Consider the following 6000-nt stretch of genomic DNA (forward strand, 5'->3'; position numbering starts at 1 on the left):
TTAAACAATCTATCTATCAAACTAAGAAGACATTATGAAGAACACTTAGAAATAATTTTATTACGTATAGAAATCCATACAAAGATGATAGATAAAACCCTAACTTGGGAAACAAATAACTTTCTCTCTCCTAAATTTCTATCTCCACTCTCAAAAAAGATCTCTTTCTACCACAAGGGTGGCTGGTCCTATATATAGGGATTTTACATAGTGGAGGACAGCTAACAAAGCCCCTATTTTCGGATCTAGCATGTGACTTGCTCGCTCCCGTATACTGTGTCTTCTCGCACGTACTCTTAAATCTCGTACAACTCTCACACTTTACTCGTGACTTTGTGACGTCATTGATTCCGTCATTTGGAATACGTTGTGTGCGAGGTAAGTTCGCTCCCTCATAATATCATTATTTCGCATGATACTTACCGGTGCGATATTTAGTCCCTACAAGTTTTATATGATCCAAGCAGCAAAACATATAGAAAGCTAATGTTGGATTCTCATGCTACTGATAGATATACTGTAGCACGGGATTATATGGTTAGTTCAATCTCTCTTTTAACCATGAGGTACTTTTGCATAGAGAAGTTAATGGCAATGTAATACTTGAGAATTACAGTATCGATGCCTTTTACTAATTTTTTTCAAGACTATTATTTGATGAATTACTGAACGGAAAGTCCTCACTGAGGCATCTGTGCAGTTCTGCTTTAATTAAGGTTCTATTTTGTATTGGCTTGATTTGTTTTTCTTTTTTTTTAGTCTGATAGATATTGCCATTTCAATAGAAAGTTGACAGAGTATTTCCATCTCTTTGCAGTATACTTTTCCAAAGATGCATGGTGAGTATATTAACTCGTACGCCTTGCAGTATTAGATACCACTGGTACTCCAAATATACCACCAATTGCCACAAGGGCCAGCATAAACCGTAAACCGTTATCGAAACTCTAGCTATGCTCGTCTGAATCTGTAAAAACCTTCAAAGTTTGGCTGCAGTAACCTGTTATATTCTGCTAGGTGGTGTGTTTGCATGAAATGCCTAGGTGTACATTTTTCATGAAATGTTTGCATGAAATGTTTAGGTGTACCTTTTTCCGTATATTGCATGAATGACGGCTTGAAGCCGTCGTTAATATTTATACAACATTATCGGACATGGACTGTATCAGTTGTATTTTACTAAGCAGATAAACTACACATATTGATTATTCTTCTTGGAACTAAAATCCGAAATACCATATAAGTATAAAATGGACATAATCACATAAAGGTGAGTGTGAGACATCTCTTTTATTAATTTCAATTTTGTGCTTTAAATCACTATTAGAATCATAAAACAAGACTTAGTATACAACCACTTGGTGAGCAAATTGCACAAACATTAGCTCCTATTTTGTCTGCCAAATGAACCATTTTTGGTTCAATTCACAATACCCTACCCGACATATATGAATACCTCTAACACCACAAACATAAACAAAAAGGGTTTTCTTTTAGAACAAACTCCTTTTCTTAGTTGGACCAGTTAGAAATGAGCTATAGATTCATTTTTCATTACAACCACTAGTTTTCATTTCGAAAACTCTGAGAGCCACAAAAAATATGTGTGCATTAGGATTGTTCCTAGGTTTGACCCTTGATAACGATGGTGGCTTCTAAGTTGAAACAATAAATTGGTCATAGTGCATATTGGAATTGAGTTTATCCATCCATATGGTGGTCACAATCCATATTGGATTTAATTAAGATATTCATATAACTTATCGCCATAGTACTCCAAACTATACTTTTATTAAAACCGCGTCTAAACTCCGCATTTAAACAAATCCATGCCGCTGTGTGATCTTTAACGATATCCATAATGGATTTAAGATTTTATATAGAACATACTACGGTCATGGTTCTTCCGGGAACAAAATTTTATATAGTCTTCCACACCCAGAGCCCAGCTCCTTGCTGAAACCTGCGGACTAAGACTAATCACACTGCTTACTCTAAATCTAGCCTGGGCTCACCATAGTATACAAATATTATTGTCATCATAATCCATATTGGATTAACAATTAATCCAGGATTGAATACAAAACTCCCTTGCCAGATGTATGAATTCTAGTAGTACCGACGGTCATTTAGACCCCACACGTAAATCTCACACCACAAACACCTATAAGCAAACCACTGTATTTTCCTTGTTATGGCCTTTTACTAACCTTTGTCAAAATTGTTATGGATTCTACTAGCTAACTGTCAAACGACTCAAACCTATCTATGTAGCTCTGCACTATGGGATATCGGTTCGAATTGGCTTGATGGTATTTTTAATCTATAGATTTCGCCATTTCAATAAAATTTGTACAGTGTTTTAATCTATAGAGCATCTCCAAACACATATGAATGCCATACAAACTTATACACCTTGTAGTGTTAGATACTACTTGTACTCTGAATACCACAAATCTTTACACTGGTGTAAACCGGTAACCGGAAAGGTGTACAATGTGTTTTTGCAGACAGTGAAATCCTTGGGTGTTGTCTTGAAATATTCATTTCCATATCTTTTAGAATTAAAATCATCACTGAACATTATTAACAATACTCAACTAGGTGGAAGGCAAAGCAACCAGTCGTAGATAAGTCTACGGCATCACCGGACATAGATTTTACCAGTTTTACTAACAAGACTATTATTGGAGCGTCACATTTCAATACAGGGGCGTCATTTAATAGGACAAAAACGGGTCACACATAAGTAATTTCAAAAACTCCTTATCTAAAATATTTTCATGATGGCTAAAATACTCCCATGTAGTTAGTGTTAATAATCTAATTCATTAATGATTAAATTAATTTAATAAGTTTTTATATAGTTGGTGATAAAAAATCAGGTTAAGTGTAGTATTTTGGTGAGAAAAAATAGAAGAAAAAAGAAAAAGAGGATTTTTTTTGTAGATTTTTTCCTAGCTAAAACCCTAGATTTCAAATCACCCAACCAATGTTCTTTTATTTCTCAATATTAGTGAAAATACGTAAAAAAAAAGTTGAATTTTTTAGCTTTTCAGAATGATTTACGGTCGGGTTCTTCTTTCATAACCAACCGTACGACTAGTTTACGGTTAGGTGATGATGAACTCCTAACCATAATTGAATAAAATTGGGAAAACCCAATCCTAGGTCTGGTGATTATGTTCCTAACCGTAAATATTTATGTGGGTTTTTAGTTTTTAGTTACGGTCGGATGGGATGGGGATGCTTATTAAACTAGCGTGATGATGAACTCCTAACCATAATTGGATAAAATTGGGAAAACCCAATCCTAGGTCTGGTGATTATGTTCCTAACCGTAAATATTTATGTGGGTTTTTAGTTTTTAGTTACGGTCGGATGGGATGGGGATGCTTATTAAACTAGCGTAATTTAAATTTTTATATAGGAACAGATTTGTTACTATAATTGGGGACAAACTAACACTATCTTCCATGTTAATTCCTGCAAATATTACGCCATTGGGGACTCGAACCTGGAACGCATTAAACTTTGGGGAATGGAGATGACAGCAGAGCTAGGGGTCGTTCTTCACTTTTGGGTAATATAAAATAATATATATATTTTTTATATTATTTTTTCCGGTAACAAAATCTTTGAAGATCTTCACTCGTGGAAATATGTTTTAGGGTGGAGAGTCCATAAACTTTTAAGCAATGACAATTAAGGAATATAAAGGCTGGATTCATGTAGCTCCCATTGAACACGGATTTCATGAAGAAGACGAAAGAGCAAGTAACATTATACTACCCAAGGGTTTTGTTATAGATTAACATCCAGCTCTGAAGACACATCCATACCTTGCTGGGAACGACTTTTGGGTCGTTGGGTAAGCCCCTCTCTCTTTCCGGTTATCATCAACAATACAAAACTAGTCATAAAACACCAAGGTGATCAAATTAGTGATGCAAAAACTCCAGCCATATGTTGAGAGTTATAAGAACTCCATTTCCCCCAAAAGTGATACAAAAACTCCAAATCCAAAATAATAATCTAAATTAGATCTTTTCCTATTTCAGAAATACCAGGCTTACCCTTTTTTATGCTTTTCTTTGTACGAGATATTAATTCCCCAATCTCTCTTAAACTCTCAAACCACCACTGAAACCAGTACCGCGTCTATATCTTTCATTAATACCATCGCCGCCTCCTTCACCAGCAGCAACACCTCAACCTCCTACTCTTGCACCACCACTAAACCCACTGCAATATCCTGATCCTCCACCAAAATCACCTCCACAACTCCTCTTCCTACCATTACACCTCAATCAAACCCATTTCCATGTCCTTATCTACAAGCAAATTCGAAATACAGATCTCGATTCAACGAAGATTGGGTATTAATTTTTTGAGTTAAATCGATTTGTATCAATGATGATGACGGTGGTGGTACTCCAAATCATATAATTTTACCGAACCTCCTACTCCTCCTCTTCCGATCCAACCTTCAATTTCTGACCATCTCCGAGAATCACTAAACAAAAAGTTGAATCACAATGATGATATATCATTATCATCATCATATATTGTTTGATTTGAAGAAATTTCACCTTAACCTCAACTATTACAAGAGGTGCGTATTTCATTTTAGGTTTTTTTTGTATCTAATTTCCAATCAGAATCTGATTTCTAAAGAATTTGGTTTTAATTTTATGAATATCAGCTTTCAAAAGATTAACATCGGTATGAATACCTGATGGTGCTGGAATTCGGTCTTTTGTATGGAAGGTAATCAGTTTTCTTTTGATTTTTTAGGTTAAAAATTGAATGAATTTTGAGTTGGGTTTTTACAACAATTAAGGTAAATAAAAATGAATTTTATCTATTTATACGAGAAGAAATGTTTTGCTGTAAATGTGGTTGGATATGTGTTGAGATCATATGAAACAACAACTGCATCACTAGTGTGGTCTGATGAGGTTTACAAGCGAAGCGAAGTGAAGATTTAGTCATGTATGGGTACACTTTATAGTCCTATGGAGATGTATTTTTCCTATTTGACTGTTCTGAATGGGATTTCTGTATCTAACTCTTCTGCTGTTTAGATTTATGATGTAGTTAAATTCTGTTTTGTTTATATTTGCTCCAAACTTATACAACGGTATATAGAATGTGGAACAGACTTCCACCTAATGTTGCTAGCAACTAGTAACCATAGGTAGGGAGAACATGGATGCACTAATCCACTGGATACGTGTTATTGTTGAGGTGGATGGTATTGTAAAATGGTGAATAGGATGTGGGACGGGCTGGAGCCTAGTAACTATGAGTGTTTTCTAGCAGGTTCAAATGTGTAGAAACTTCTTATTCTCATCGTGGAAATCCAAATTGGTTTTTGCGCAGTTTTTTTCTTCCTGATTAGTGTTTGTTTTTGGTGCAGCATATGCTTAGTTGCAGTCCTCAACGTGTGGATGCTTGTTAGTTATGTGTTTACCAAGTTGAGTGATTCATTAATAGATACTTGTGAAATGATTTGTTTGTTTCAATAGTTGAGACCTCTGTGTGTGTCCATGCCTTACAATATTTGTGCGAGTTTCAAGTTATTTTTTTTATAAACCAACACAGGTTATTGGTATTGGTGTGGTCAAACAGAATGAATCATGGTTTGCAATTTTTCTTGCAGTTGAATTCTAACGAAACCAATTACGGTTTCATCTTATTTATGATGAAACCGAAAATTGGTTCCATCGTATTTATGATGAAACCATAATTGGTTCCATCTAATCTTATCCTTACTTAAATTGAATTTTGTTTATGAGTTTGAATTGTTGTTGTGCTTGATAATGGATTAGATGTATGCTAGGATTTGTTACACGAAATTGAAGAAAAGGCCCGAAAATGGTTAGTTTTTGTATGTGCATATAGGTTCAGGAGTGGGATACTTGCTCTGTTGGATGTCATTTTGGACATAAAAGTGGAGATGATAAGACGTCGGATGCTTCGTTTGGTCAACCTAGT

The sequence above is a fragment of the Papaver somniferum genome, chromosome 11 (genome assembly GCF_003573695.1).
Source record: "Papaver somniferum cultivar HN1 chromosome 11, ASM357369v1, whole genome shotgun sequence".
NCBI lineage: Eukaryota > Viridiplantae > Streptophyta > Magnoliopsida > Ranunculales > Papaveraceae > Papaver > Papaver somniferum.